Source organism: Bos indicus x Bos taurus, chromosome 11, assembly GCF_003369695.1.
Source record: "Bos indicus x Bos taurus breed Angus x Brahman F1 hybrid chromosome 11, Bos_hybrid_MaternalHap_v2.0, whole genome shotgun sequence".
Lineage (NCBI taxonomy): Eukaryota > Metazoa > Chordata > Mammalia > Artiodactyla > Bovidae > Bos > Bos indicus x Bos taurus.
The window spans coordinates 24,457,884-24,479,678 of NC_040086.1; the positions used below are offsets into that span (position 1 = coordinate 24,457,884).

The window sequence follows — 21,795 nt, forward strand, 5'->3', positions numbered from 1 at the left end:
TCAATAGCCTAGAACATTTGCAAGATAGCAATGGCCAGGGCTTTCCAAAAGGGTAGGCTGGGGCTTGCAGAGGCCTCCCTGCCTGGAGCTTCAGCATCACGCTCTGCTGAGGCCCTGGCGTGCAGTGCGCCCCGTTTGCACCATCCCAGAAGTGGGGCCCGAGGCCTGAACGGCAGGGAGGCCCGAGGGGACTGAGCAGGGGACGCAGAACCGTTTCCCAGATGGACGGCCCAGAAAACCAGGGGCAGGTTAAGGGGCCAGAAGACTCGGCAGGGCCGTGGAGTCTCTGTGGGGGCCGAGCCTGCGCCCGGGGAGCGCGGATGCTGGCAGTGAGAGACGGCGGCGCTCCCAGGAAAGGGGTCCCACCTCCGTGCCGCGGGCTGGGAGCCGCGCAGCCCTCGCCAGCGCCCCGCCCGCCCCGAGGCCCGAGCGCGAGGCGCCGCGGGAGGAATTCCAGCCATTTCCTCTGCGCCGAGCGGTATGCGGCCTGCTCGCTGCCCGACCGCAGCGCGGCCCGGAGGTGGGGGCCGGCGGCGCAGGCCAGTCACCAGCCGTGTCTGGCAGCTGCCCGGGCCTCGCAGTCCCGCTCCGGATTCCCGGAGGGCCTCCTCTAGTCCATGCGACCAAAGCGGCTCTCAAGCGGCCCCAGACCCGTGCGGCTCCCCCGGCCCCAGCTCCTCCGCGCGAGGCCGCCGCCGGCTGAACCGCCCCCGCCCCGCGCCTGCCCTCCCGCCTCCTGGGTCCCACCGCGCCACCCCCCACACACTCCCGGCTGCCGCCGACCTCCGCAGGGCTCCGGAATCTAAGTTTGAAACAGAAGGTGGCCCTTGCTACGTCCCTTTTGGGGCCCGTCCCTTGGCCTTTCTAAGCCTCAGTTTCTCCACCTGTGAAATGGTCACCCTAACAACAGCGCTACCACGTTTGTGCCGCCCCGAGGTTGAGTGAGAAAAGGAACATGCCGGATCAACATCGACGATGTTCTCGTTTCTCTAGGTACCTCTGCTGTCCTTAACCTCCCGGGATCTTCCGCCCACCCTGCCCAGGGCCTCTTCTGATGGAGCAGACAGGGCGGCTTCACAGGTAGGCACTCTAGACGGCCGCCTCAGGGACCAGCGGAAGACGCGGAAGACTCTTCCTCGGGTTTATTTGCCCTCCAGGTTCTTTAAAAGCCTAAAGAGCAGTTATTTTCATTTTTTAAAATGATGTCATCGCGGTCTGAGAACAACCCGGCACGTAGTGATTAGGAGAAGTTGAGGGTGCAGACCCGGATGGCCTGGACTCTACAAATGGGTCTGAATAGAGAATGGCCACCCCGTGCCCTCTGGGCTCCTCTTTCCAAATGCAGATACCTCCCACCACCCCACCCCCACCCCCATCCCCCTTCGGAGAGTGGACAGTCGTTCAGGCTTTAACCCTTTGGAGGAGCAAGAAAGGGAAAGCCAGAGCCCCCAGGCGACAAGGAAGGTGGGAGCCACTTCCCCCGCTGCCCACACCCGCCTCACCCACGCCCACGGCTGCGGTCAACAGAACACGAGGTGGGGTTGGAAAGCCCCGGGTTTCACCGGGCCTAACCGCCCACTTCTTTGCAAACGCGGCACGGTAAGAGCCGCTCTGCCTCGAGGTTCCCCGATATGGCCCTTCGTTTGGATACTGGAACTCCCTTTCCAGCCAGAGCCCCGAGGCCGAGAATCAGCCGCAGGAGGTGCGCTCCCTCATCCCCACTACACACGCTGCAGCCACAGACCGCAGAAATCCAGGTAGAGACAGGTCGAGAAAAACAGGTGCTATAAACATCCCAGTCCAGCGAGTTGGGAGACGCGGCTCGCAGGCAGCCCCTCCCCGCGCACACTCTTCCGAGCCGGGCACTTCCGGCCATCGTTGCGCTGCAGGCGGCTCTCGGAGTCGGGAGGGGCGGACTCCATCTGTTTCTGAGGCCTGGCTTCCCTTTCCTGTCCCCAGACCCCCTAACTGCCTAACCTGAGGGTTTTCTCTGTACTCAGGATATACCTCCCTAACGGCCATTCGCAGACGGCTCCCTTCCTGCGCTGATATTTTTTTAAAGGCTTCTCCCAGGGACCCCAGGCTGTGTGGCCAGTCTTCCGGAAATGCTGGCTCCTCTTACAAAGATGCATGAGGGGATGCTGCCCTAGGTTGGAAGGCAACCAACTAAATCTTAAAATGTAAAGTTTGATTCTGAATTTTTGATAGCACTTTTTGTTTTGGGGGAGGGGGTGATGGTGGGGAACAGGCTGGAGGCAGACTGTATTTAAAAGAGGAGGAAAAGGAAGGGGGGGAGTTAAGTATATGCAAAGAGTGGGTATGGCCGCATTAGAAAAGAGAATTGCTTTCCCAGCACTTTGGTTCCCAGTTTAGTGGGACTTTCTGAACCAGTCTCCTGAGCCTGGGACTTGTTGAGGTGCATGCAGCCCGCTGAGAAAGAGCCTGTTGGACAGAAAAAGACTCCACTGGGGAAAAGGCAGATGAAGTTCCACTGCCTGGGGCTAAGGGATTCAGACACAAAAATTGTCCCCAGAATCTCAGAGAATCTCATGGCTCCAGGAGAGAGTGGCAAAGAGCAAGGCAGGTTTGGAGATGATGAGTGAAACAGATCTGAACCACCAGTTTTCAAATGTGACTGTAAAAATAAGCTCTCACTAAATACTAAATAGAGCCCTGGTTTAAAAATGAAGTCACACCCCTTTTCCAGTGTGGGTGCTTACTCTTCAGTGGCTGTGCAGGGGAAACACTTGCCCAGCTCATTACACAGAACCCTACTTAGAATGTACTGTTAATTCCCTGTTATTACACATGAGAAAACTGAGGTCAGAGAGACTAATTAACTAGCAGAGGAGAGTTTCAAGCCCAGGGATCTGACTCTGGTGGCTACCTGTGGAACATCTGCTGTAGGGTAATTGACTCTGATGCTCTTTCTGACCAGAGATTGAAATGACTCCACTTCAGCCTTCAGCTGCCTTTCACAGTGAGGAAGACATTGCTGTAACACCCACCAGACTTTAGCAGGCCCCAGTGATTGCAGCTTCATTGAAATTGATGGTTTTCCTGAGGGGGCCATGCAACCTATTCCAAGACTCCAGAGTACAGAGGAACAGACTGCCCATAGGAGGAGGACTCTGAGTGGCCTGGATACAGTCATCAAGGTCAGGCCTTCCTGTGTGATTTCAAAACTACAAGGAGCCCCAAGTTGCCTTCTAACTAAAAATCAACCATAAAAGAACCATTGTGCTCAACACAGAATCAGATGTGTGCTTATAGGTCACTGCTGTCTCATCTTGGGCCACGCGCCAAGGCAACCCAAAGATATTTGTCTAGCTTTCCTAGTGTTTTTTAAAAGTTGAGTTAATTACCAAGCATTTAAAATTGGAAGATGGTACAAAAATATCTGGGTTTTCTTTCTCTTTCTTTTAGCTTCTCCCCCTAAATCTTAAGAGCTGGCCACACTGATGAGTTCTTCGTGGTCCACCCCAATCCCAGCCATCGCATCCAGGTTTTCACTCCCATCCTCCTGTTGGCCCATTAGCATTTGAATTTGCTGACCCACATCTCTCTCACTAAAATGCAGGTATTCACTGAAGAGGTAACTGTTGAGTCTAACTAGTCACATTCTGGTTTGGATATCTTTTCTGGAGAGCTGGTTATGATAGAACAGTTGAGGTAAGTTAAAGTGAGGGTAGGAGAGAAAGTAGGGCTCCCCTGGACAAGGCGCCCAGCCATACCAGAGCAGAGCAGATTGCTGAGATCCTGGAAGACCGCAAGATGAGAAATTAGTGTTTGAACAACTGACTTGGATGTCAGAACATCAGCTGCTTCCCAGAAGCTCGTCCTTTCATGTATCTTTGCAAACACCACACTTTCATTAGCATCTTGGGCTGCCTTCCCCAAACCTCCTTCTGGAAGTGCCTTGGGGAGTGTCCAGAAGCACACCCTGGAGGTGATTAGAGGGCTGCCGGCTCAGGCTGTGAGCAAGCCCAAAGGAATGGGTCTGGCTTTCAACCAGGACAGAACTGAGCCTGGAAGAGGAGCTGAATGAAGACGAGGACCAAGTGATTAACTGGGGTTTGAGCAGCCAGGAACTGAAGCATGGTCTCATTCACCAAGATGGTGAGCAGCTGTGCGATCTGAAATGTGGACCACAGGAGGGAAAACCATCTTCCCCGAACTTGGAAGCTTTCCTGCCAAAGCAGTTTACTGTGCCAGCAGAGAGGAGAGAAGATTTTGTGTGATGATGTGAAGGCGGATGAGATGGCCTTAGACAGACTACCTGATAGACCTTGGGACATCAGCCTTCCCCAGATGTCCATGGGGGAGAGTTTCAGCCCTGAATATTTGAACTTGGACCTTCTTGGCAGCAGTCCATAGGACAAGTGTGTCAACAGAGCCCCGGATGTGTACTCTGGGGTGTGGAGGGCGTGAATGTGATGAAGTACTTTTAGGGCTTTCAGAGAAACAGGAAATTCAGTTATCAGAGACAGGAAAGTCTGTCCACCTACTTTCAAACCCAGTGAATAGCGTGGCACTCAGACTTGTCACAACTGCCTTTGGAAAAGGCGACAAATTAAGAGAGCAGGAAAAGAGCAGGAAAGACCCCTTCAGGGAGTTGACTGGCTGGGTCAAGGCATGTTCTCTTCAGAGAGCCTCCTCTCACCTCCCATATTAGTGGGAGCCCCTGAAATCCCAGCGTTCAGCCTTGCCACCATCATCTGCTTTGTGTCCAATGGGACTAATCTCATGGTGAACTCGTTCCTGTTATGTCAGCCCTGAAATCCCCCTGGCTCCCAGAGGCCCTGTCTTTCTCCTATTCTGTGGCCTCTCCCACCCTCCTCAGTCTTGAAACTCTTCTTCCATGACATCTGTAGTTCATAATCCATGATTAGCAAACTTTCCTTTATCCTCAGTCTATTCTCTGAGCATCCCCTTCACTTCTTTCCCTATGGGACCCCCAGCTCTCCCCTGAGTTCATTGCTGACCCCACAGCCTTCTCCAGTGGGGCCTGAGTTTTTTCTCCCAGCCTTCTTTCCTAGGCCTAGGGGGGAGATAGGTGTCCTCCTTAATCCTGATTGTCACCTCTGCAAGTGCTCTCTTGCATACCACATTCAGTTGCATCTTATCAGATTTTACCAATCTCTGCTATCTTCTCCTGACCCCCCGGCCATATTTTGTTTGCAGTTTTTCTAGATCTTGGTTCACCATCACTCTTTCCAACACTGTCTTAACTCTTGGTGATTTGGTATACATGTCAATGACCCTTCCAATACCCAAACCTTTCAATCTCTTGAATTTCTGTCCTGCAGTGATTTTTCCCTCCCCTCAATCCATAGTTGTGATTACACATGACTGCAGTCCCTCCATAATCTCAATTGTATGCATCCTCCTATCTTTCCAAGTTATCCCCTTGCTTGATCTCAGTTATCCTCTGACCCAACGAGAACCTTCAGTCAATTGATCCCACCACCCTTCACTGTTGCCCACCCCTTTGCTGTTCTTACTCCCCTCCTGACCCAGTGTAAAATTTCATGACCATATCAGCTGGAGAAATACACCCAGCCAGGCTGCTTGACCTCGTTTGAAGTTCATACTGATGAAACTTAAGTGGGCCCTTAGTGCTTCCCAACTGTAATACTTAGGTTTCCCTGGTCCACTCACTCACCTAGGCTCCTGGATGACAGTTTCATACTTTATTTTTTCTTCTCAAACCCTTCATATTCCCTCCACACTCTCTATCACCTGAATTCTAAAAGAATCTATTGGGATTCTTTTTCCCCTGGGAAAATAGAAGGAGCCAAAGGAGAAAGCTGCAGATCCCTACCATCACATTTATCCCGTCCAGCAGTTTCATCTTCCTACTTTGCCTTTCCACCTACTATCTCAGTGCTGACTCATCCATCAAAAGCAAATTCCTCCACTTGTGTAGGCAATCCAGTCCCTCTCACCTACTCACGGACATTACTCAGTAATTCTTTCTTTCCTCTCCTACACCAAGTTATTACTCTGCTGGATTTTTTCCATCAGCATACAAACATGCTATTATTTCATGTATCTTTAAAAAAAAGAAAAGTCTTTTAATGACTGTACTTCCCTTGGCAGCCTCTGTCACATTTGTATGCTCCAATTTAGAGCAGATCCCTCAGAAAACTCATCTGTACTTGCTATGCCCAGTTCCTCTCCTCCAGTCCTGTCTTACACCAACCCCACAATCAGGTCTGTGTCCCTCAGAGTTCCACAGAAATTATTCTGGCCCGAGTCACCATGACTTACCTAAATCCAGTGGTCAATTCTCCGTTCTCATCTTATTCATAGCATCTGATATAATGGACCACATCCTCCTCCTCCATATATGTTTTTCCCTAGGCTTCCAGAGCATCTCACTCTCTTGGTTTCTGTCCTCTCTCACTGCACTCACCTTCTTGGTCTCTTCCATGGCTCCCCCTCTTTTCCCTGACCTCTAAATGTTGACTTGCCCAGGACTCAGACTTCAATCCTCTGCTCTTCTTATCCACCTCTTTTGATGATCTCATCCAGATATGTGGTTTTAAATATAATCAGTACACCCATGACCCACATTTATATATCTAGTCCAAACCTCTGAGTTATCCTTGACTCTTGTCTTCTTCTCACATGCACATCAGATCTGGTAGGAATTAACTCTACCAACAGAATACACCCAGAATTGAAGCACTTCTCACCTCCTTCCTGGCTGCCATCCTAGTCAAAGACACCATCGTCTCTCTCCTGGATTACCACTGTGTCCACCTGTCCAGTCTCCCCACTTCTACTCTGGCCTTCAGCAAAGAACCAGAGTGATCCTTTTAGAGTGTACTTTAGACCATATCTCTCTCTAATCAAAACTTCAAAAGCTCCCTCTCCTCTAATTTTTTTAGGGTTACACTTTAATAAATTCCTATTCCTCTCAGTATAAAAACTAGTCTTTATAATGGCCAAAACAGGTCCTGCATTAATTATCTACCCACCTCTCCCAGCACTCACCTCTTTCTTCTTTGCAGTATTTTATTTTATTCTTTTTTTTGGCCAAGCTCCATGACTTGCAGGATCTTAGTTCCCCAACCAGGAATTGAACTCAGGTCCCTGGCAGTGGAAGCACAGAGTTCTAATCACTGAACCACCAAGGAATTCCCTGTCTTCCTCTCTGGATATTCCCTTCCTCACTCATTCTGGGAGCCCAGCCTCCTTGATGTAGATGTACCCTCTACCGAAACACTCTTGCCCAGAGTCTACTTCCAACTTTCTCATTTCTGCAGTCTTTATATTCTCAGCTCTTCAATAAGACCCATTTGACCACCCTGTGTAATACCGAAACTTGCCCTTTCCCTGCATCCTGATAATCCAGATACAGAGGGACTTACTCCCTTGGCCATCCAAAATTTCTGTGCCAAGAACAAAGGGGAAAATGGAACCAGAAAGAGCAGCTGGAGCTGACCATAAACACATGATTCATGGACAAAGTCAGGTCAAGTTGGAATGATCAAACTGAGTGCTCATAATCACTAGATAGATAGATAGGTGATAGATAGCATCCCCCACATTGACTGCAGAAATGAGAAAGTTGGAACTAGAGTCTGGGCAAGAGTGTTCCAGTAGAGGGTACATCTACATCAAGGAGGCTGGGTTCCCAGAATGAGTGAGGAAGGGAATATCCAGAGAGGAAGACAGGTAGATAATAAAGTGACTTTGTTTACCACATCAGTTCAGTTCAGTCGCGCAGTCGTGTCTGACTCTTTGCGACCCCATGAATCTCAGCATGCCAGGCCTCCCTGTCCATCACCAACTCCCGGAGTTCACTCAGACTCACGTCCATCGAGTCAGTGATGCCATCCAGCCATCTCATCCTCTGTCGTCCCCTTCTCCTCCTGCCCTCAATCCCTCCCAGCATCAGAGTCTTTTCCAATGAGTCAATTATTCGCATAAGGTGGCAAAAGTACTGGAGTTTCAGCTTCAGCATCATTCCCTCCAAAGAAATCCCAGGGCTGATCTCCTTCAGAACGGACTGGTTGGATCTCCTTGCACATATAGAGTAATAAAAGCCTGGGCCAATGACACTGACTTACCCAAGTTCCCATCATTGTCAGGTGCTTCTTAGCTGTTCTCCCAGCCCTAAGTGGGCCAATTACAGTTGACACTTGAACAACGTGGGTGTGAACTGCCTGGGTCTACTTGTATGTGGGTGATTTTTAATAAATGTAAAATCAGTACTCCCTATCTGCAGGTTTCTCATTAAGGGGTTCAATCAACCACAGATTGTTTAATCCATGGATATGGAGGGTCAACTGTATTCAGTAGACTATACCGTCTTTCATGAAGTTTTTGAGCATCCACGGATTTTAGTATTTGCAGAGACTCCTGGAACCAGTGCCCCGTGGATACAGAGAGACAACTGTACAGGTTGACAGAGCCACCAGAGACAGTAAAGGCCAAAGGACAGGATCCTACAAGTGGAGACTTTGAAAAAGAAACTCCTGTCTCTTCACCTCTTCCTTTAAGTGCCTTCTCAGTGAAGGATGCTGCAGTACCAGATGTCTGGGACAATACCCAGGCCATTTCATCAGATTTCTGCCATTATTGGATGCAGATGATTAATAGTTCTGCTTGCCTGGCCCCGACATGTCCACTGTTAACAGAGGCCTTCTGGAGGCCTTGCCTTCCTTTCCCATAGGGATTACACCCTCCAGGTTGACTGCCAATGTATTCCTTCTCGAAAGATGCCAGTGTTATGCAAGGAGCCTTTACACTAAAGATAAACCAGTTAAATGAGGCTCCTGAGGCCCTCCAGACATTTTAGATAGAGACTCTGTGGTATCAGCCGTGTAGCTGCACCAGGAGTTTGAGGCCAGAATAAGGTCTGGGGCAGGAGGCTTTACGGGTCCTGAGGCGAAGTAGAATCTCAAAGCCTTTACAGAGTTGAGGCTTCAGCTCATGACAGGCCTAAATAACTGCAGGCAGAACTTCCAAAGAACTCTAGGCAGAAGATCCCCCTTGACTAGACATGAAGACAAGATCCCAATTTAGAAGACAGACTCAAACCAACTTGCCTTTTTTCCAAAACAGGGGACTGTTCAGCTGCACCTTCATCTTAAGCAACATATGTGCATTGATGGAGCTTACCTGGTGCCAAGAGAGTGGTGAAAGGCATGGAAATAAGGTAAGCTGGTGTCATTTTCTCCATAGGAAACGTTCATTCATAAGGAAGGCATTCATCTTTGACATGAATAGGGATGCCCTCTGTGATTCAGATTAGACACAAAACACAGCGGAAGAAACAGCACTCCTGTATAACAATGTAATTTAAATTAGTTAAAAATATTTACCCGGTCCCATGAGAGAGGTCAAAGGGCTTAAAGTATATTCTCAATGCTCAATGTAACATCTCTTTCCTCCACTCACCATTGCCCCATTTTGGTCCTCTTCACTCTCCCCAAAGTCAGCTAACAATCCTCCCCCACCCTCTGTACCTCCATCACACACACACACACGCACACACACACACACACACACACACACGTTCTTGATGCCCTTCCTCGATTCTGTCTCCTTGGACCTTTTCTTTTCTCCATTTCCAGTGTAATGATTCCTGGCCTCTCAGGCCCCTTTCAAGTCTTAGTTCTTCCCAATTCCTACTCTGATCAGCACAGTAGCAAATCAGCTGAGCTGGAATCTTTCTTAGGCAGTAGTTGGGTAAAGTTGTACATATTCATGGGGCAATATTGTATAATCCTATGCCTTTTCTCCATATCTCTTTTAAGGATGTGGTTTTAATATCCACATCCATCAGCATTTTCTTCCTGGGAGAAAAGAGAGTGAGGGAAGGAAAACAGTGAGGGGAGTCAGAGTGTGTCTGGGGAAGGGACAAGGCAGAGGTTCTTTTGATCTGCTCCTTACATTCAGCTCAGTTGCCTACACTGGACAGTGCCCAGGTTATTGGTAGATTCTGGGACATTCCTATGTTAGCATAATCAAAAAGAAAACTGAACAAAACCAACAAGAGGTTAATGCACAAAGTCAAAGTAGAGAGGAATCTCTGGGCCTCTGAACTTGACTTGAAACATTCCGAATGAAGGCGGGAGCTGGGAGAAGAAAAAAAACCGAAAACTGTGTTTTTATTATTTTTTTTCTGATTACAAAAGTAATATATGTTCAATGTAGAAAACCAGAAAAATACAGAAAAGTATAAGAAGGGATTGGAAAAACAAAAGAAGTAACACTTGTGTTCCCGCCACCCAGATATAATCAATATGAACTTATTTGTTTACATTTACAATGCATGCATATTGTTTTTTAATCAAATTATAAACATAGTATATACGCACTTTTAGAAATTTTTTCTCATTTAACAATGTATCATAATTTCCCCAAGTCATTAAATATTCTTACATACAATATGACTTGTTAAAGCTGTTTATGATTTTATACTGTGGATTTACTGTCATGGATTTGACCGGTTTTATATGGGAGAGTAGGTTGTTTCCAAGCATAGAATTTTAACTGTGGCAAGGTTGTCTGCACCACCTGTGTTTTTGGACAATCTAACCTTCTTCCCTTACCAGCAAGTAAGGATCCCTTCAAAGTTCTAGACCAAGAGAACCCTGCATTGGCAAAAGTAACTCCTCCCAAGCATTCACCTATCTCTGTGTCCTTCATAGAAAGCCTGGCATTAGGCTTACTCTGAGCATCAGAGTTGGAGAAGGCAATGGCAACCCACTCCAGTACTCTTGCCTAGAAAATCCCATGGACGGAGGAGCCTGGTAGGCTGTAGTCCATGGGGTCACTAAGAGTTGGACACGACTGGGCGACTTCACTTTCACTTTTCACTTTCATGCGCTGGAAAAGGAAATGGCAACCCACTCCAGTGTTCTTGCCTGGAGCATCCCAGGGACTGCTGTCTGGTGGGCTGCTGTCTATGGGGTCGTGCAGAGTTGGACACAACTGAAGTGACTCAGCAGCAGCAGAGCATTAGAGTAAGGATACTTATTCTTATGGCCAGGCCATTCTTGAGCAGATGGAGGGAAAATATTTGTCATTCTAAATCAGGGAGTCCACCCAACTCATTCAATGCAGTCATCTTCAAAAATATTTTTTGTGCTAGTCCTGAGCTAGATATTATAGAAGAAAAGATATGGTTTCCATGTGACATAAACCTGCACTCTTTGTGTGTCGACAGACATAGAGGTGTGAAAGAGTCAGGTAGAAACAGATTATGTGTGAATGACTAAGTGCTAACTCTGTGGTTCGAATCACAAGTGCTCTAGGAGGTGAGAAAACTATAAGCACAAGGTAGACTTGAGCAGTCTGGGAAGGTGGAGCTTGGAGGCGGGGTGGGCAAGGAGCATTCCATGTGGGAGGGACACAGAGGCCAGAAAGCACAGGAGGCGAGAAGGAGGTGCATGTGGCTGCAGTCTGCGGTTGAGGGGGATGTGGTCCGTCTAATTGGATAAGTCATATATGGGGCACATGCAGAGAGGGTCAAAAAGATGTTTGGCCCTAATTCTGTAGCTGTTTCCCCTTGTACCAGAGGTGTCACATCAAGAGAGGAAATGTCTAGTCAAATTCAGGCTGAGTTGTTTTTGTTTTTTGGTGTGTGTGGGGTAGCAGGGTGGGGCCAGGGGAATGGTTTATAAATAGAACTTCTCGAAGCCTTTAATATTGTTTATGAATGTGGCAAGGTCAAGAGAGGAGGGAATCCGACTTCCCAAGAGTCTTCGACCACAGAACTCTTGTTACCATGGACCATCTCCTTGGGTGTTCCGGGAGACACAATTAGGGGCTAGTGAGAACTTCCTCGGTGGTGCAGTGGATAAGAATTTGCTTGCCAATGCAAGGGACACCAGCCTGATTCCTGGGCCGGGAAGATCCCGCATACCACAGGGCAGCTAAGCCCATGCACTGCAACTACTGAGCCCGCGCTCCACAAGAGAAGACAGCACCACGAGAAGCCTCTGCCGCACAACCAGAGAGCAGCCGTCACTCGCCACAACTGGAGAAAGCCGGTGCACAATGACAGGTTTTCCAACTGGAGAGCAACACGTGAGGGAAAACAAAGTTTTGGAAGGTTAATCTCATAGTTAGAATGTAAGGTGAACAAGAGAGCAAACAGCCTGGATTCACGCAATACAATTAGATGATTAAATAAAGACTCCAGATAAGTGGGCAGGGTTGGAGCATACTGGAGCCGAGAATGAAGAACAAAGCATTGATTGAATGCAGAGTCTGCTATTGGGCTCTAGAGAGATTCAAAAGTGTCAGAGTTCCTAGGTCTTTTAGGAGTTTGAATCCATTCATTAGGATTTTCATTGCAATGCACAGAAATCAACTTGAAGCAACTTAATCAAAAAAGAGTGTTTTTAAGGAAATAGGGATACTTCTTGAGGAGCTGAAGCCATGTACTGGAAAGTTGGCAAAAAGTCCCCTGTCCATCTGGTCTCAGCTACTCTGTGTCTGCTTCATCGTCCTCATATTATTTCTCTCTCCTCTTCTGTCCTCTAACAACCCCTCCCCTCTCCCCTCTCCCCTCTCCGCCCCTCACCCTTCTCCCCTCTCCCTGCTCTCATTTGTGGAAGAAAATGGCTTCTCTACAGCTCCTGAGTTTGCATGTTACACTGTTTGCATGACAGAGTTCCAGGTATATCAGAGGCTAAATCTCCGTCTCTTCTTCCCAATTTCAGGTTTCCAGTGGAAAGAATCTCGTCGACCAGCTTGGGACACATCCTACTCTAACTAAGGGGACAGGTTTTAAAATTGAAACATGGCTTCAGGAGGCTTACCCTATGAATAGTGTTGGGGGACCACTACCAGGAACAGGTGTCTGCTATTGAGTGATGCTGGGCTTCCCTGGTGGTGCAGTGGTAGAAGACCCACCTGCCAATGCAGGAGACTCGAGTTCAATCCCCTGGAGAAGGAAATGGCACCCCACTGCTGTATTCTTGCCTGGGAAATCCCATGGACAGAGCAGCCTGTCTCTGTCCAAGAGGGCTACAGTCCAAGGGTTGGCAAAGACTCGGACATGACTTAGTGACTAAATAACAACAACATAGAGTGATGCTATGACCTTTCATTGGAAGCATGCTTCTGTAAGAGTTGAGCATGAGCACACTATTGTTGAATGAACGGATAACTAGGAAGCTTTAAGGCAACCTCGTTAGAGCCCGTACTCTTGTCCCTTTCCCAAACTCCTTCAGTCTCCCAGTTCTATAAAAACCTGCAAATGAAGGAAGCAGGATACACAGTGGTTATTAGCATACGTCTGGGTTAAATTGTCTTATTTTGGATCCTGTCCTGGAGGACTTGAGCAAGTGATGGAACCTACCTGAGCTGCAGGTTTCTCACCTCTAGAATGGGGATCATGAGGATTAACTAAGATAACATGAGTAAAGTGCTCAGAACAATGCACCTAATTATGTTGAAAAAGTGAAGGTGCAGTCGCTCAGTTGTGTCCAACTCTTTTCAAACCCATGGACTGTAGCCATGTGTCTCCTGCATTGTAGGCAGTTTCTTTACTGCTAAACCATTGGGGAAGCCCTGCAGATTGGGTCAAAGGAAAGAGAAGCAGAAAGTGGAGTGGGTTCAGATACCAAACTCAAATACCAGGCTTCTCTGTCTATGGGATTCTGCAAGCAAGAATACTGGAGTGGGTTGCCATTCCCTTCTCCAGGAGATCTTCCCAACCCAGGGATTGAACCCAGGTCTCCCACATTACAGGCAGATTCTTTACCATCTGAGCCACCAAGGAAGTCCAGTTATGTTAAGAACATAAGTTTTAAACAAAAATTAACTGATGGAGGGGGCTTCCTGGTGGCCCAGTGGCTAAGACTCTGTGTTCCTAATACAAGGGGGCTCGGGGTCAATCCCTGTTCTGGGAACTAGATCCCACATGCCACAACAAAGACCCGTTGCAGCCAAATAAATAAATAAAATAATTTTTTAAAAGAATTAGAAAAAGAAAGAAAATTAACTGATGGAGCTGAAGTTGACAGGAGCGGATCCAAATGTCTTTGATAAACAGGGCAAAAGAAAGATGAATTGTCAGATGGGCAAGTGGTCAGCTTGGTTCTCCAGATATCTCCAGGAACGTGGCCTTTGGAATAAGAGGTTTGGGGAGAAAAATAAGCCACGAAGATCTTATGGCGCCAACAGGGACTTTAGAGATCACAGGTCATATGCGCCAGTCACACTCCCTTTTGTTCCTAGAGATTTAATATCTACCAGCCTATTAAATGGTCATGATTTGGAGGAGAGAAGACAAGAAGAGGAATTACTTTCAGCTGGCCCCGGTCTTTAAATAACCCGGGGTACAGCATCTTTCAAACACAAAGGAGACCATGTGTAAAACATTAGTTAAATTCAGATATAAATCTAGTCTTTGACCAGTCCAAAGCTAATCAATATGCTTTTCTACTCTCTTTGAACTTTGCGTTTTCTGGCAACAACGAAAACCCCAAACCCCATCCAAAACCATCATCCAGACAGCCCAACTCCTATGCTCCCCTCTCTCGTGTCACATATTGTTGACAGAACTCCTCTCGTTACCACATTCATTCCAGTGGTGATTCAAATTCTTCTGCAGAAATGGACTTGAAAGACAGAAAATTGCTCTTGTAATCACTTAATAAGGAACCCTGGACAAGGAATACAGGACTATGAATATAGATTTACTCTTAGCTTTTATGGACGCATTTCCCTCGGTTATTTTCATTGAAAATCATGATGAACTAATTTAAATAGCAAGGTAAACTGAGATGGAAAATGATCCATAATAAGAATTTCGATGGAAAATATAGATTGGCCTGGTCTTCAGCACATCAAGGATTCTCTTGGTTTCAATTGCAAATTCGGAGAGATTTGAAATGTGTTTGTTTGAATGTGTCAGTTTTAGGCAGAACTAAACTACGCTGTCCCTTTCCAAAAATCAAGAATCTGCCCTGGAAAAAAATCATGCAGTATGATGTGCAAAGCAGAGGGGGAGGAAAGAAAGTAGTGGGTGAGAAAGACCCACCCAAGGACTGCAGCCAGCTTCCCCAGGAAGATTCATGACCACGCTTCAATCCTGTCCTGTGATTCTTTCCAAGGGATTTTACTATAAATCACTAAAAGCAACCGCTGCTGTTACCAGAGCTATCTTTGCCTCAAAAAGAAGAAAATTCAGGACATGCAATATAATCCTCTCGCTATCTAAGAGAGAAACCAGCCCATTTGTCATAAGAACTGAAAACACCAGCTATATAGTATATTAAACATTAGCGTTTCATCTTTCATAAAAGGGGGGGCACGCATAGGATGTGATTGGATGCAACCATGATAAAGGGACTTAAATTGGATTGACTAACTATAACCTACAAAAACCATTGTAGTACAAATCCTTTTCAGTAAAAGGTAAGAAAATTCTATCAACACTTTTTTTTAACCACTCTGAGCTATTCACAACAAATAGATCCTTACTCTTAGCAGATGTATAAGCATTTATGTAATGCAGGGGTTTCATAACTTGAAGAGTGTCATCAAAGTCAGAGCTGATACAGTGTTCCTCCCTTTGACTTGAATGCCTTCTTCTTCCCTATATAGGGTGATTATTGCTTCACAGTGTCCCCGGTATGAAAAGACTTTGAAAGGTCATTTGCCTTGCATCCCAACTAGCTGCATTAGCATTACCAAGGAGAGGCTGGTTAGAAATGCACAGTCTTGGGGTCCACCCCAGTCTTACTGGCTCAGCTTCTGCATTTCGACAGGATCCCCAGGTGATTCATAGGCGTAGTGAAGGTGAAACTGTGCCACCCTAAGCCATCCTGCTGCCTCTGAGCAAAGCGTGCACATCGGAATGGATAGACTGGTCTGCTTCAGCCAATTTCAGGTCCTTTATAGTTTATCCTGTGTGAGTCATTGAGAGGAAAGAGGAAATGCACTCATTTAAGGAGGTCTTGCTTAGCCTAACAAAGCTAGCAACTTCTTCAATACATTCAGGTTCCTATTCTTGGAAGAACTGCTGCTCTGTGTCCTGTTGCTTGGTCATGTTGACTCTTTACGACCCTTTGGACTGTAGCCCACCAGGCTCCTCTGTCCATGGGATTTTTCAGGCAAGAATACTGGAGCGGGTTGCCATATCATTCTCCAAGGATCTTCCTGACTCAGAGATCGAACCCGAGTCTCCTGTGTTTTCTGCATTGCAGGCGGTTTCTTTACCGCTGAACCATTTGGGAAGCCCTGCAGGTTGGGTCAAAGGAAAGAGAAGCAGAAAGTGGAGTAGGTTCAAATACCAAACTCTAATAAAGTAAGGGTAGCACAGAAGCTGAGACTGTGAGGGATGGGGAGAACAGTTTCACCAAATTACCAGTTCCAAAATTGTCTCTGCACTGTGGGTGATTTATAGCCCTGGAAGCTTAAAGGCTTGAGTCTCTTGCTGTATTTTATTTCAGATTAGGAATTTTTATCTAGTACTTTCCTGCAGTTTAAAATGAAGGCCCTGGAACTACAAAATGAATTTATCTGGTGGGCTGTGTTCATTTTGTAGTTATCCTGTAGGTTTCAGATTTGTTACAGAACTGGAACTGGACAATAGAAAAACTCTGTTGGTTAATGGCAGCCAACTTCTAAACCAAAACTGAAGGACATAGGATAATTATGTATATGTTTCAGTGTCCTCAAATTTAGCTGCACATTAGAGTCCCCTAGATAAAAGGTTTTTACACAGCTTTCTTGAGGTATAACTGACATATAATAAGCTGTATATATTTTAGGTGTACAGTAGGAAGAATTTTGATATGTTATACATCTGTGAAACTATCACCATGATCAAGCTAATCACCCCTAAAGTTTCCTTGTGCCCCTTGGCAACTCCTCCACCCATTCTGCGACAACTAATTGCTTTCTGCCACCATAGGTTAGTTTCCATTTCTAGAATTTTAATTTAATGGAACTATACTCTTTTTTTTTTTTTTTTTTTGAGGGGGGAGACCTGATTTCTCTTACTCAACATAATTATTCTGAGATTCATCCACATTGTTGCCTATATTACTACTAGTTTGTCCTTTTTATTGCTGAGTAATACTCCATTGTATGAATATACCACAATTTATCTTAACCATTTACCAGTGAAAGACATTTGGGTTGTTTCCAGTTTTAAACAACTATGAATAGCACTGCTATAAACCTCCATGAACAAGTATGAGCATATGAGTTTTCATTTCTCTAGGTAAATACCTAAAAGTGGGTATGGTAAGTATACATTTAACTCTAAAAGAAACTGCCAAATTGTTACCCAAAGTGACTGTACAATACCATTTTGCTTGCTTACCAGAAATGTATGAGTTCCAGTTGCTCCACATCCTCTCTAGGAATTGGATTGGTATTGTCAGTATTTCTAACTTTAGCTGTTTGAATAGATGTATAATTGTATCTCCATCGTGGTCTTAGTTTACATGTTCCTAGTGACTGCTGTGGAGAAGGAAACGGCAACCCACTCCAGTGTTCTTGCCTGGAGAATCCCAGGGACGGTGGAGCCTGGTGGGCTGCTGTCTCTGGGGTTGCACAGAGTCGGACACGACTGAAGCGACTTAGCAGCAGCAGCAGCAGCAGCAGCAGCAGCAGTGACTGCTGACGTTGAGAATCTTTTCATGTGTATGTTTGCCATCCTTATATCTTTTTTGGTGAGAATCTTTGAAGTCTTTTGCTTATTTTTTAATTGGGTTTTGTTTTCTTAATTGTTGAGTTTTAAGAGTTCTTTATGTATTCTGAATATAAGTCCTTTGTCAGATATATGATTGATAAATACTGTCTCTCAAAGGGCAGAAGTTCTTAATTTTGATAAGGTTTAATTTATATTTTCTTTAATGGGTTGTACTTTTGGTGGTATAACTGACCAAAGATCACAAAGATTTTCTTCTAGGTTATTTTTCTAGACATTTTATAATTTTAGGTTTTATATTTAGGTCTATAATCCATTTGGAGTTAGTTTTTATGTATGATGCAAGATATGGAATGATGTTTACTTTTTGCATAGGGATATTCACTATTTATTGAAATGACTGACCTTTCTCTATTGAATTGCCTTTGTACCTTTGTGCAGAAGCCAATTGACCATATATTTGTGGGTCTTTTCGAAAGTCTCCATTCTGTTCCACTGATCTATCTTTATACCAATATCACATAGCCTTGATTACTATAGCTTTATTATTAGTCTTGAAATCCAACTGTATTCTTTCTCTAAATAAGAAGTTTAGAATTAACTTAAATTTTACAATATTTGTCAACTTCTGGGTTTAAAAAGTCTAATGGGATTTTGATTGGGATTTGATTTTATCAATCTATTTGGGAAGAACTTACAGCTTAACAATTTTAAATATCCCAATCCAAGAACACAGTATATCTCTCATAAGTGTGGTCATTTTTTAATCTCTTTTCAGCAATGTATTTTCAGTGTACAGGTCTTATACTGCATTTTTGAGATTTAGTTTTAAGTAGTTGATACTGTTATGCCCTTGTAAATGTTTATGTAAGTTCAGTTTCCAACTGTTTGTTGTAACTATTTAGAAATACAGTTGATTTTTTAAAATATTGATCTTATGTCCTGCAGCCTCACTAAACTCATTTATTAGTCTTATAGCTTTTTTAGGTTCCATAGAATTTTCCACATAGATATTATGTTTTCGAGAGTAAAGACAGCTTTACTTCTTCTTGTCTAGAGTGGCTTCCTTTTATATATTTTTTCTTGCCTTATTGTACTTGCTAGAAGCTGTCTAGAGTGGCTTCCTTTTATATATTTTTTCTTGCCTTATTGTACTTGTTAGAAGCAGTAAATTGCTAAATAGAAATAGTGACAGTGGACAGCCTTGCCTGTACTTGGTCTTAGAGGAAAGAGAGCCAGTCTTTTCCATTAAGTGTGATGTTATCATTAGGGTTTTCATAGATGCCCTTTCGCAAGTTGAGAAGTTCCCTACTTTGCTGAGAGTTGCTTTTTTAAAAAATCAGAAATGGATCTTGAATTTTGTCAAGTCTGCATCTATTGAGCTATTCTTATGGTTTTTCTTTTAAGCCTGTTAACATGGTGAATTACACTGATTTTCAAATATCAAACTAACCTTGAAATCTTGAGGTAAATCCATTTGTTTACTATTTATTATCATATATATATATATGTATATATATATATAGTTAGATTCCATTTGCTAAAACTTACTTAAGAATTTTTACATCTATACTCATGAGATATCAGTCTCTGCTTTTCTTTTATTGTAATGTTTTTGTCTAGTTTTGGTATCAGAGTAATTCTAATCTTATAGAATGAGTTGGGATATGTTCCACCCCCATCCCCTTCAAGTTACTTGAAGTGTTTGTATATAGAATTAATATTATTTCTTCCTTAAATATTGGATAGAATTCATCTTGGACTAAAATTTTCTTTGTGGGAAGATTTTTAACCACTAACTCAATTTATTTAACAGATGTAGAGCTATACTGGTTATCTATTTTTGTTTGTTTGTTTGAATAATAAATTCTATCCAAAAAATTTTATATTTCCTCTAAGTTGGTCATATTATTGGCACAAAGCTATTCTTGATATTATCTTATAGTAATTTTAATATCTGTAGAATACATAGTGATATCACCTCTCTCAATCCTGATATTAGTAATTTGTGTCTTCTTTCTCTTTTTTCCTGATCAGTCTGGCTAGAGGTCTATCAATTTTACTAATCTTCTCAAAGAACCAGCTTTTAATTTCATGTATTTTTCTCCATTGTTTTTGTTTTCTGTTTCACTAATATCTTCTCTAATCTTGATAATTTACATTTTCCTGCTTAGTTGAGGTTTAATTTGCTCTTTTTCTAGTTGCTTATGGTGGTATTTAAAGTCATTGGTTTAAGGCCTTTCTTCTTCTGTACTATGTTTAGTGGTATAACTTGCCTATAAATATGTTTTGGCTAAACTTCAGAAATTTTGATATACTGTGTTTTCATTTAGTTCCAGATTATTTCTTAATTGCCCTTTTGATTTCTTCTTTGACCTGTAGGTTATGTAGAAGTGTGCAAATTCATTCCCAAACAATTGGCTACTTTCCAGATATCTTTCTGTTATTAACATTTAGCTTAATTCCTCTGTAACAAAAAAACATTCTTCTGATTTGGATATTTTAAAATTTCTTAAGACTTATTTTGTAGTTAGACTATGGTCTATCTTGGAAATTTTTCTGTGTGCTCTTGAAAAGAATAAGTACGCTGTTAAGTGGAATGTTCTTAAAAATGTTAAGTTAAATTAGTTGATAGCATTGCTCAAGTCCTCTGTATCCTTACTGATTTTCTATTGTACATGTTCCATCAATTAGTAAGAGAAAGGTTTTGAAATCTTCAACTATAATTATAGATTTGTTTTTTTCTCTTTTACAGTTCTAAATATCCCACCACCAAAGCCACACATGATAAAAATCAATTCAGAACCTCTGGGGGCGTGACCCCAGCCATCTTTATGTTTTTAACTCCCCAGAGTGATTTGGGCTTCCCTGGTGGCTCAAATGGTAAAGCGTCTGCCTGGAATGCAGGAGACCTGGGTTTGATCCCTGGGTCTGGAAGATTCCCTCGAGAAGGAAATGGCAACCCGCTCCAGTACTCTTGCCTGGAAAACTCCATGGATGAAGGAGCCTGGTAGGCTACAGTCCATGGGGTTGCAAAGAGTCAGACACGACAGAGCGACTTCACTGGTAGAGTGATTCTCGTGTGCAGCCAGGTTTGAGAAACGTCGCCTCATGCAGTCCACATTGTGAATTCAACAGATTCTCAAATGCATTATCTTATTTAATCCTCATGCCTGCCTTTGAGTTAGGCATTATTCATTTCTATTTTACCTAAAATGAAATTAAGTCCTAGACATTTGTCTAAGATCACACAGTTGACCAGAAAGCCTAGCTGGGGTTTGAACCCAAATGACCTAATTCATAGTTTATTCCTTTGAGGTACTTACATTTTGTTCTGTGAGCTATGTTTATTGACTAGAATTCTATCTGTATTTCTATTCTATCCCCCTAACACACTCTTTTGGGTTGTGGGCAGAAGTTGTGTCTAACCCAAAACTTATAATTTTCACTGGACCTACCACAGTGTCTGTCCCCTGGAGACGATTCTAAGGTTTTTCTTTTTCCTGTTGAGAGATCTAAGTATCTGGGTTCATGTCACCACATAGTCATCCATCTGCCTTTTTCATAGTCTATCCACAATCTAAGGTTTAAGTCAAGCTGTAATTAACACTGGCACACAAACTCTTCTCCAGAAACCTTCTCGGGCTGCAGACTGTCAGCCTGCTTCACTCCACTAATACACAACATTGGCAGCCTGGGCCCAGAATTAGCCCTGAGCTACCCATACAAGTTTGGGGCAAGATTATGAGAGAAGAGCAGCCGGGGATGAATGGTTTGTTTGAGTGCTTCCAACAGGAGAAGTAATGATGAAAGAAGTCCTGCCCATGCCAACCCCTCATTTGTACTTGGCTGTCAGGGGTTTCTGGCTGGTCTTTTTCGATTTGTCATTATTTTTTTCCAGAGGTTCTGGGTTTGCCTGCATGTGTCTGCTGCTATGTGGATGCTATGATTAATTAAGTTGGTCAACGATTAATATTTAAAGATCAGGAGTGATTTGAATCATTCCTCCAGAGGAGTTGCTCAACTGCCTCCAGGGAAAGGGATTAGCCCCCCCAAAATGGATCATTAATGTTTTTGAGATAGTGTGCCTTTCAAAGAGACAGATACCTCATAATTTGTTTCACCATTCCTCTGCTACTGTCCATTGTTCATTGTTT

The 21,795-nt window shown here is 44.3% G+C and overlaps 1 long non-coding RNA gene across 8 annotated transcripts in view; it reads left to right on the forward strand.

Annotated features, from left to right (window-relative positions):
• The first annotated feature begins 463 nt into the window (after positions 1–463).
• LOC113901132 overlaps positions 464–21,795 on the forward strand; it is a 62,370-nt gene continuing 41,038 nt past the window's right edge. For 2 of the 8 annotated variants that reach the window (XR_003513322.1, XR_003513325.1), the window contains exons 1-2: positions 467–1,080; positions 9,079–9,172. This is a non-coding gene — a long non-coding RNA (uncharacterized LOC113901132). Of the gene's footprint in view, positions 1,081–2,000; positions 2,181–2,938; positions 3,159–9,078; positions 9,173–21,795 lie in introns of all 8 variants that reach the window. The other 6 variants (XR_003513320.1, XR_003513326.1, XR_003513319.1 and 3 more) reach the window with 4 other exon arrangements.